This window comes from Corapipo altera, unplaced genomic scaffold, assembly GCF_003945725.1.
Source record: "Corapipo altera isolate COAL_440 unplaced genomic scaffold, ASM394572v1 23, whole genome shotgun sequence".
In the NCBI taxonomy this organism is placed as follows: Eukaryota; Metazoa; Chordata; class Aves; order Passeriformes; family Pipridae; genus Corapipo; species Corapipo altera.
Window position 1 is genome coordinate 20,938,474 of NW_020884878.1, and position 11,405 is coordinate 20,949,878.

An 11,405-nucleotide genomic window follows, 5' to 3' on the forward strand; every position below is an offset into this window, starting at 1 on the left:
ATGCTCTTTTTCTTTTTTTTGCTTTACATGTGCCTGGCTGCTGCAGAAGCTGGGAGAGAGGCTGCTGTTGCAGCTCCCATGGAAGGCTGCAGCAGCGGAGCTGTTTCAGTGCCGGCACCAAGCCACCCATCCAGCCTGGACTGTGGTTTTCTGGGGAATTACCCAGACCAAAATAAACACAGCACACACCTGATGGGTATTACTAAACCCTTTCTTACTTCCCTAATGCAGGCAGGCAGTGTCCTCTTCTGCTCTCAAGTCCAAGCCGAGACCAAGCCACCGGCCATGAGGAGGGTGCTCCCATGGCCCACCAAGGTGGCTCCAGGCAGCTGAGGGGAAAATTACTCACAGTACAATAAGGCACATAAGGTGCCTTATGCCATTTTCTGGTTAATACCAACTTCCCTGAGGTTCTTCTCATCCACTTTCATAGTGATTCAAGTGGAAAACACTGTCAGGACCTGATTTCCACTGAGTGTACAGCCTTGGAGGGCCATGCGCTGATTGGAAGGTCAGTGACAAACAGTCGTATTCCCCATCCTAGTCCCATTTAACCCCCCTGTAGCACTCTGCTGCTCTGAAGCAGCAGAAGGTTCAGACCGTAAGCTGAGCTGAGATGCCCTCCCCTAGTCCAAGTGTCACTTGGAATCTCCCCCATTCCTGCTGATCATTTGTCTAGAGGAGGAAACACCTGAGGATGTTCCCAGCAAGCCTGTAGGACTTGGGTGGAAAACACGCACATCTAAAAGTAAGATTGGTTAGTCAGGAAAAAAGGATAAAAAACAATCCCATAGGAACTGCAGGATGGATGCACTGCAGTCCTTATGTGAAAACAAGGCACATTCCTCCTATTTTTTTCAGCCAATTTTGCCTTGCAGCTGAACACAGCAAGAGACCTTGGTGACATAACATTTCCCTGGGCACACTTCCCCTCCCTTGCTTTTTTCCATATTTTTCTGTTTGGTTGTTTGCCTTTTTTGTCCTTTTTTTGTTCTGCTTGGTTGTATGTGACAACAGTGGCTTTAGGAGGAAAGCATCACTGTGGCCTTGGTATCCACTGGTTCAGCTTACTCAGCTTCTCCTCAGGGGGATTTCTAGAAGAAAATAATCGGCACTGTGACTAAAGCACCTTCCCTTCAGCAGCAAGTAAATAATCTCTGACCTCCAGAAGAGAAGCAAATTAACTTTGCCAGGAGGAACTATTTCACACAGTCCATGGTAATGCCTGGTCCTTGTTCTGCTGAGAGCAGGGGGAGGAGAACCAAGGCTTGCAGTCAGATGTGTTCATAGCCCCTAATTCTCCAGACCCTGTAGCCAATGAATCAGGCTTGAGGGATTTGAAGGGATTTTCCTCTTTGTGAAAAATACATTTCTACCAAAGTTAAAAACTCTGTTGGTGCTGGTTGTACAGCATCTCTTCGCCTCTGTTTACATGCTGAGTCTGTTTTCCCTTGTGCCTTATCTGCTTAAATTCAAGAACATTTTGGCCAAAAAAAGTTAGAAAATTTATGGGGTTTAAAAGCTGCCTGTGCCCAGAGGCACTGTCTGTTCTCCTGACAAAATGATGGAGGATAAAAGGAGAATCCATCCCTTCTCCTCATACCAGAAGGGTCTCCCAGTGACTCTGCAGAGACTGTTATGAATGGAGCACCACTGAGTGCTCTCTCTTCTTCTTGCTCAGAGGACACTCTGTGGCTGTGTAATGACAAAGGCACTGCGTTACAGAAGAAGAAAAGCGGAAGGAAACCGTGCAAGACAGGGGTTTCCCAGAGAGTGACACTGTCTTTAAACACAGTACTTTTGAATGGAGGAGAAGTCTGAGAACAGGAAAACCAGGAGGGGGTTTTGGTGCCTTTACTTCTCCTTGCTGAGCCAGTAACTCAGATCCCAGTCAAGCTTGTGGCAGTTTCCCCATGCAGGCAGGCCCTCGCAAGCCAGGCAGGACCCTGTAAGCTGCACGATGCACACAAAACACATGAAGAATCTCCTGCCTCATTTACTCATGGACCTTCTGACACTACAAAACACTTCTGGCAGGTTTAGGACTGACATATGACTCCAGGGAAGATGGGACTGACCCATGAGTTCCATCCACACCCAAGCCCTGCCAGCCTGCAGTGGCTCCCCAGTAGCAAGCATTGCACCCACCAGTCCTTCCCAGCATCTCTTATCCCACCATGCTGCTGGGATCACCCCACATCTCTGCAGGGTAGTGGGAGTATGACACGCTCCATGGCACAGAGAGGGGTGTCAGGTGGCTGGTGTACCTGCCTGGGCTCAGATAAGCGGCACCATCCCCACACAGCCTGCAACACCCCCTGCTCACACCATCTGCAGACCTTTTTACAAAACTTGTTCAAGAGACCAAACCCCAAGTTTAAGTACCCATCTTAGATACAGCAGCTAACTTAGCAGGAAATTTTGCTGCAAAGCCATTATCTGTGTTGTAGTATTTGAAACACAATTAGGTTTGAGCTACAGGTGGAAAGATGTCACTGCCCATCTGACCACAAGAGATAAAAGCATAGACCAGAGCACTCTAGTTATCACAGGAAACCCTATTATTCAGTTTGTCATCAGAAAAAAAAAAGGAAACCTACATAGTCCCAGTCAGCTGCAAAGGCAATGACAGCTCTCTGTGCTGAGCAGATACAGCTTATCTGGACTGCAGGAGAGTAACAGGCACTAGCACAGAAAATCTTCAGAGGGGGAAGGACTCCAAAAAGGCCGTGCACATTCATGAAGATTTCTACTTTATTTACAGGATCTGCAATCAAACTCGATCCCGAGCTTGTTCGATGTTTACCAGCATGCTGGGGTGCAATTACCAAGCGTGGGAATTCCCTCCAGGGTGGAGCCCAGTGTTGAGGGTGTGGTACCAACAAAAAACAAGCCCAGATTTTCCGTGCTTCTTTCAGGGTGGGCCTTGGAGCAGCTGGCATGGGGAAAATTACCTTGAAATGTTTCTCCCCAGTATGGTCGAGGAGTAATTAACTGCTGAGCATATGGAAGTTGGAGGAGACAGGATTAGGACAAGCACTGATTTAACAAATTTCTAACTATCTTTACCCTGATATCCAGAACTTCTCATCATTTTTGTCTCAAAAAAAAAAAAATAAAAATCACTGATCCCTTCTCTCAGATCCAAAAGTACGCCTGTGACTGGCCATGAGAGGTTTTTAAAGACACCTGAAAATGAAAGCAGTTCATAGAAGCTGGTTAGTCAGCAGAGACCACTCTATAAACATGCTAAAAATAATCATAATTTATAATTAAAAGAGGAAAGAAGGTAGGGTGGCAATATTTCTTCCTGTTAACAGTGGCAGAAGACTGCTTGGGAGCCACCCAAGATGGGACGCTGTAGCTGTAGGGGAGTTAGCAAACCACCAAGTCCTGTGGCCCCGCCTGCCACAGGGTGAGCAGGCAGGACTCAAGGGATGGTGGAGATGTGTCCATCCTGCTATCATTGGCGAGACTGCACCACGCACGGACATATTTAATGAAAATTTTAAAGCACAGATCCAGAAGAAACCAGCCAGGCAGGTTCTGCTGCAACTATATTTAATACTGTTCTGAATACTCTTCCACAGCCTATGGCACAAGGCTCCCGAGAGAACAGCAGTGCTTGGGTTGGCTTCCTTTCTAGCTCAGCTATCCTCACATGACCCTGCTTACTGAGGACAGTGCTGTTTTCTTCCCCGGCTCTAAAAATCAATGGATGTGCAAAACCAAGTGCTCAGGTTTTGTTCACAGTTATTGCAAATTCAAGTTGTGTTAAATGCCTATCTTTCAGCATAGATGTACTTTAAGAGTTTTGCTGTATTTTATTTTTTTTTTTTTTTAAAGACCTGAAGGTAAATCAGAGGCAGAACTTTGTGGGAGAGTAGACAACAACATACTAACGAGCACAACTAACCTGTCTCAGCAGCTCCACAATATTTGTCAAGAGCAGAGGGAGGGAGCTGGAGCTTTTCACCAGCTGGAGCGATTCCAGGCAGCAACCACAGTTCCTAAATCCAGCCCTTTCAAACACCCGTTTTGCATTTTGCAGAAGCTCAAAGAAGCACATGCATAAAGAGTTTCACGCTCTTTTGTATGGCTGTGAATGAGGAGGTACCTGCAGAGTCCACTGAAGTACCATCTGGAGGATTGTACTTTACTGCTGGAGAGTGCTTGAGACAAAGATGTTGGCAAAAAGCAATAGTTTATTCTCCAAGGAAACGACCCATTTCAAAATGTTTAAAATACCAACACAATATAACCGTGGCAACCCACAGTATGTGATACAACCAAATCGAGGGGTGTGCTTTTTGCACTCTGACACAATGATAAAACAGGAGCCTGTGCTAACTGGGTCCTACCCTCCCTGTTTCCACAAGATCTTATCCCTCTCCCTTCTACAAGCACTGGAGCTCATGCAACTGTGCAGTGAGCCAGTGAGCTGAGCCAGGCAAAAGTTAATCCTGCAGTGAAGAAGGGATGAGTACTGGCCCAGATGGGTTCCCTGAACAGTGTCAGCTTGCAATCACATGGATGCCAGTGCTGGCACAAGGGCAGTGTGGGACCAAGCAGCAACTGAAGGCAAAGTGGGAAAGTATCGCACACTTGTTATTTTCTGTATTTCAAATAAGGGCTGTAACATCATTTTGCAAATATGTACTTCATCAAAAGAAGCAGTTTTTCAATCATCCTGCTGACTGCACATGCTTTCATTTGTCAATATGTCTAGCATCAGTGAGTAGAAAAATCCATTTTATTCTCTTTTTCTCTATTAGTAACTAAATTTCCCTCTTGAAACTGACCTTTGCTACTTCATTCCTGTAATAATGACCACTTGTAATGCTATTTATCACTAATTTGCTTTGTTCTCTTCCATTTCTGGACAACCTTGTGCTCTTTTTTAGACCATTGAAATCCTTACCTGGATATCAGGACGTTCACTCCACCTGGGTTTGTTTTTTGTCTTCCCCCTCCAGACTTATTTTGCAGCCCATCTCTTAACTCTGAATTTATGGACTATTGCTGCACTTTAGGCAGATGTCCCCGGATGAACTACCTACAAGAGGCCAGGTCTGTTTTCTGCGTTGGAGTGAGAAAGATGTAGGTGTCAGAGCAAGTACTCAAAGTAGGAAAAAAAGTTTAAAAAATTACTTCGTGGGTGAGTATTGTTGTAACCCATGGGATATAACTATTTTTGCACTTACAATGCTACCTTTACACTATTTTATACCTTATTTACTTGGTTTGTTACTAGGCAAGAGACCGTTAGTAATGGAAACTTCTCCTGGAGATAAGAATGGGGAACATCATCACCTAATCTTCTAACAAGTATTCAACAAACATTTCATGTGCGCAGACACCCACAAGGCACAGCAACTAGGAGCTACAGGCTGGAAAATCCAGTGGAGACTGACGGTTCAGGCAACTTGCCACTACCTTGCGGCAAGTCAGGCAGCCTTCCTGGTCATCGCTGAAAATCCTCCGTTCTCTCCCATCCTTTCTGCTAACAGCCTCGACAACCCTCAGCCCGCTTCCTGGTACCTTCAGGGGCAGTGAGTAACTAAGCTAACCTGGTAGCCTATTTTCAAGGTTCACCACATCCTTAGATGAGAAACGTTTTCTGTCAGCCAGGCATTTCCAAGCACTGTTAACTGAAACTAGGCTAATATTCAATGCAAATAAATTTCTTCACAACACCCAAAAAATATGCAAGGCTAGAAGTGGTTTAAGGGATGCAGACAGAAAAGGAAAAGAAAGAAATGCTGCCCATCCTACCTGTGCTGCTGCTGCAGGGCAGCTGCTGTCCCCTTTGGCAGCCAGCTTCTGCAGGTTTTCTTGATATGTTGTTGGAAGTTCTACCTTCCTAAATGACCTTAAGGTACACTGCCCAGAGAGACCCCCTGCCTAGCCAGCCATGCCAGTTAAATTCCATAAAGGAGGTTTCTATGGATTCTGAGAGCTAATATCCCCTCTTTCCCAGAGGAAAATATTTACTTACAAGGGAGCATTGTGACTGTTGCTCCTACCGGGTGTGCCGCTAGTTTAACCAGACCTGGCTCATGGATCCTGTGCTGCACTGCCCCCTGTGCTAATATTACTATTGCAGGACCAAGATCAAGGTTAAACCAGTGTCCAAACTCAGCTACTTCTCTGGCTGGATTTTTTTTTTTTTTTTAAACATAAGTTTGTTTCCAATTCAGGTTCCCGGGATAGTTCTGGAAATTGCTAAGCTACACAATGGGTACAGGAGCAGAGAAACTGAGAAGGAGCTGCTGTAAGAGCACTGTCGCCAAAGAAATGTTCAGAGTAGATGGGGGTCATCTTGATGCTGCCTGAGTGAAGACTTGAATCACCTGCTGACACAGGCAAATACCACTTTGGTGAACCAGGTGTCACCATGTAGGTTTAAGTCAAACAGTAGCCAAGGAGATAATGAGTTATGGATACTCCTGTTCCTTTGGTGATCCATGCTGTGGTTTCCACAGCAGCTTAAACCAGACGCAGTGCAATCTCATTTCCCTCTTCCCTCCTCTACACCAGCATTACAGCCAATTTGATCCCCAAGTGAGCTGATTCAGGTCACTAATGGAACAGAGAACTGAACCAAACAAAACAATGTTTCCCACTAATTAAGTAAAGAGAATGGTTCATTACAAATGTAAGTGAGCAGTGCTGGCTCAAGGAAGAGAGCAGACATAGCTGGGAACAAAACAGGGAGATTAAACACAGCAACATCCCATGCCACTGAAAGGCATCCCTGTTCCTGATTGTGCAATCCCAGTCCATGCACTTTCATGCCATCCACAATTAGTAAGTTTGACTCTCTAACTTGAGAGAGGGTTGCTTTCTAGTCTAAGGAATCCCATGAAGGATTAAATACCTTATGTTCACAATTCTCTATTAAAGCAGGTGTCACAAGACTCCATTTTCTGGAAGAGAAAACATACAATCTGCTGGCAAAAAAAATTAGAGCTTGGCCTGTGTGTACTAATCTGCACTGCACACTATGCTGCTAAAGGCTTAGATAGGAAACTTCGTTCCAGATGCTTGTGGTTCAACGAACGACTAAGTCACAGTGAGCTGTAGAGGATGGACAAGTAGTGCATCTGCAGCGCCAGAAAGCTCAGCTATGGATGGCAGATTCTTAAAAGGATCAGGAGAAAAACACTATCCCCAAAAAGTGGAAGCACACTCTACTTTGCAGATGACTCAATTCTGCAAGCAGTTAGCTGGATTTTGATTTAGTGATATGCTGGCTCTATTTATTCACCATGTTTATAGTAAAGAACATTAGAGTTCCTGTATTTAACATTGCAGCACAGAATTTTCATAGATGATGGTGACACAGCTAAGACCACTACTAGAGAAAAGATTACTATGCTATGAAAAGCTTGGTGAACAGCAGCAAATACTGCTAATAACTGAGGGTTTTGACAGTCACTTAAAAATGCAAGTCTATCTGTACAAATATACTACAAAGGACAGGCTAAAGTGTTTAATGGAGTTTTTTTTTTAAATATGAGAACCATGATAAATAAACAACATCCAGACACTATTTTAAACAGTTTTGCATAAGCATGTGATGGTCCTTGTTTTAGTTTAGGCATGAGAGGTTTAAGTTCACTGTTGCAACAGATCCTCAGCTACAGGATGTCTTGCATTGTTTCCAAGTAGTTTAGGTTACAGCAAAACAAGAGAACAGAACAAACTGTTACTAGCAAGAACTGGCTGGAACAAGCTATGACAATTTAAAAATTTCCACCTGAAAAAAACCCCAAGATCGCTGATTACAAAATGAAAAGCAGTGCCCCTACCGTTACTACCCTGGTAGTGTAGGGTTTTTTCTGGAAGAAAACATGAACACTGTCACGGGATACGCTTCACAAAACTTGATCTCATGACCCAATAAGGCTGCTGTTTTACAGATCTCAGAATAGCAGCCTTTGCTGCTGTGTCAGGCTAAAAAATGGGAAAGTTAAATACTTTTTTAATTCAGATGCCAGCAAGATACAGATCTAGTTCTTTCATCTTACTTCCAACAATGTGCACTGAGCCAAAAGATTTATTTAGTAAACCTGGACATTGACTTAATGAAAAACAGGACAAAGAAGGTAGAGAAGTATGCCACATATTATTCCATGTCATTAAAACTGCTGTAATATATCTCTATGTACTCACTGCACCTAAACTCCCCATCTACCACTCTGTCCTTAGACTGTCATCAGCTTTACAGTGAAAAATATATGGCCAAATATTACGCATTACAAGTTGATTCAGTACCACGTTGCTCTTAAGAAGTATCTGAAATCCTAGAGAGGTTCACTACTGCCTGCCTTATAACATGATTGTTGCTTGTTAAGGGAGAGTCTCACAAGTGAAGTGGTGATTGGTGACCTTCTTGGCCACAGTGACTACAAAGCAATTGAGTTTAAAATCTCTTTTGACAGGAGGAAAAGTGCTAGCAAAACCTCAACTCCGGACATGAGGAGAGCAGAATTCAGGCTTCTCGGGAACTACTGATTACTTTTTTCTTTTACCCTGAGATTAGCTCAGTTGGTCACAGCATGGTGCTAATAACACCAAGGTTGTGTGTTTGATCCTCATATGGGCCATTTATTTAAGAGTTGGACCTGATGATCCTTGTGGGTCCCTTCCAACTCAGAATATTCTGTTATACTAAGCGTATAGGAGCAGGCAATTCCAAAATGTCGGAAGTCAAGCAGATGAGGCAGAAGACCAGCTTGGCTGAACAGGAATCTTCTCTTGGAGTTAAGGCAAAAAAGGAAGGTGTATGCCCAGTGGAAGCAAGGTCAAGTGACATGAGAGAAACAAAGATGCTGTTTGCCACTGTAGGGAGAATATTTGTGCACCCAAAGCTCAACTGGAGTTGAAGCTGGTCAGAAATGTAGGGGACAATAAAAAGTTTTTAAAAATACACTAACAGGAAAAGACAGCACAGAAATAACATCAGGCCATTAGAGGATAAGAATGACCACCTCACAAACAGGGACACAGAAAAAGCAGAAATGTTTAATACCTTCTTTACCTCTGTCTTCAACACCAAAGACAGGCTAAGAGGGTCCCAGTGTCCTGAGCTGGAGGACCATGGCTGTGAGAATTAGAAACTCCCAGTCTACCCTGAACTTGTGCGGGATCTGCCACTTCAGCTGGATTGCTCTAAGTCTGTGGAGCCTGATGGGATGTGACAATACTCATAAAGACATCTGATGTCTTTATGAGCCCTCTTTGGATGATTTTTGAATAGTCTAGGAATCTGGAGACATTCCAGTTGACTGAAAGCTGCCTAATGCATTTACATCCTTACACTACAACACAGATAAAGAACACTGGTAAAGAGCCAGTCCAAATTTAGTATAGGCAACACTGATCTAGGTCTAGTATGCAAATAAAACTTGATCCTATTCCTGTTTAACTACTCATGCATTCACACTGTAACTAGATCTGTAAGTTTTCAGCACTAGCACAACAAACCACAAAGATGTGGAGCTATCCCAAGACTGGTATCACTCTTGCTAAGCCCCACCCGAACTAGAAGTGTTAGGATTGTACCACGCATACTCTAGTTTCTTTGCAAGTGCCAGGTTTGGAATAGAAGGTGATAACAGGTACAGCTCAACACCAGCTATGGCTGGTAGTTTGGTTGCAGGTGCTATCTGCTCCAGGGTGTGAAAAATGTAATTATGTGTTATGCATAACACATGGGGGTTTCCCACTTGGTCAGGTATCCCCACCTGCACTACTGCCTTACCTTCAATAACAAAAAGCTTTGACTGAAAAAGAAAAATCCCCATTAGTATGAAAAGAGAACCATGAATTTTCACTACAGGGAAAACACTAGCAAAAATAACATTTCAGTTGCTGCAATTTTAACTTTGCTTATTAAAAAAAAGGCAACATTTGCAGCTAATATACTGTAGACAGCTTATTTCCTCATCTCTGAACACAAGATGGGTTGTTCTGCATTGCAAAACAGGCATGCAAAACAATGTATGAACAAACACCCACTCCTCTCAGAACCATCACCTGAGTTATACAATGCCATATAAGCTCCAAAATTTAGAATTAAAGGAGTTGCAGGGAGTTTTGATACTAAATACTATGCAAATGAGCTCTAGTCATATGGCTCCCTGATTGTCCTCTTCCTTTTAATTTTCAAGGAAGTTCAAAAAGCCATTAGTGAAGTTTTCTATAAGTTATTAAAGCTGATCAAGAACAAATTATCAGTGGATTATATTTTATGGCAGAATAAATGATGACCTAAATCTATTCAAATCCCAGGTTGTTATACAACTGGAGTATTACGAAGAAACATCCTACGGTGTTTCAGAAACTCAGCCATCGCTGACAGCTGAAACAACACACCTTTCTAAACATGCCATTAGTTGCACAAATGTGCCAACTGTTTCACAAACCCACACAGAATCCTCAGATAACCAACCCAAAACCAGAAGCAGGAGTGCTTAATTTTATCATCTGTACTACACTATCTGACATGAGGGAAGCACAGAGGAATGAATGAAAATTCAAAAAGCTTTGTGAAGTCAACAATTCACAGCATATCTGAATCTCCTCAACTGAGTTATCACATAAGGTTAGCATTGTCTTTTATTAAAATCACCAAACACAGAATTGCATCTTCTTTACTACAATGAACTTGAAAAATACACATTCAAGGGGCTTTAACTGTAAAGCACAAAGAAAAAAATTACACAATTCCAGTTTCTGATGACTTATGAGGCCTTCCCCAAAGGTCTTGAAAAAAAAATCAAAGAAAATTCTGGAATAATTAGAGCCAATGTGGGAAGAGCACAGCAGAGGAATGAAGGTAAGGAACTAAGTTGTATTAGCTTGGCACTCTTTCAAGAAGACTCAACATGTCTGTGCAACAGCTAAAACTGTCTGGTAATCTTCCCTTTCTCCTCAGTGTCTCCTTCCTCACCACTGCATTTTTGCTGCTGAGGCTGGAACTCCTTCAATTGAAGAAAAACAAAAATGCATTTTTCTTTACCTTCACTCAAGTTTTTGCTGTCTTCTCTCCTAACTCAGAACCTCCGAAGGAGCAAGAGCAATTGCTTCCCAGAGACACTCTCGTTGATGGATTTTGTCTGTTGGCCACATCCAGCCCCAGCATTGTTTCTGGCACTGCCCACTGAAGCCTCAAAACCTGGCAGGTGACTAACAGCCAAAATCTTAAAGTACACTGCATATAGAGTATGTTCCCTAAATAAATATTAGCTTCAGAGCTGTTTAATTACAGCAGATGTCTGTTCACTACCTGTACCCCAAATAAATTAGTGTAAAGGACTGGACTGGAACTCACAGCTCAAGCTTTTTCCTTCAGTTTTTGCCTTATATCCTCCTACAAATCTGAGCATATATTAAGA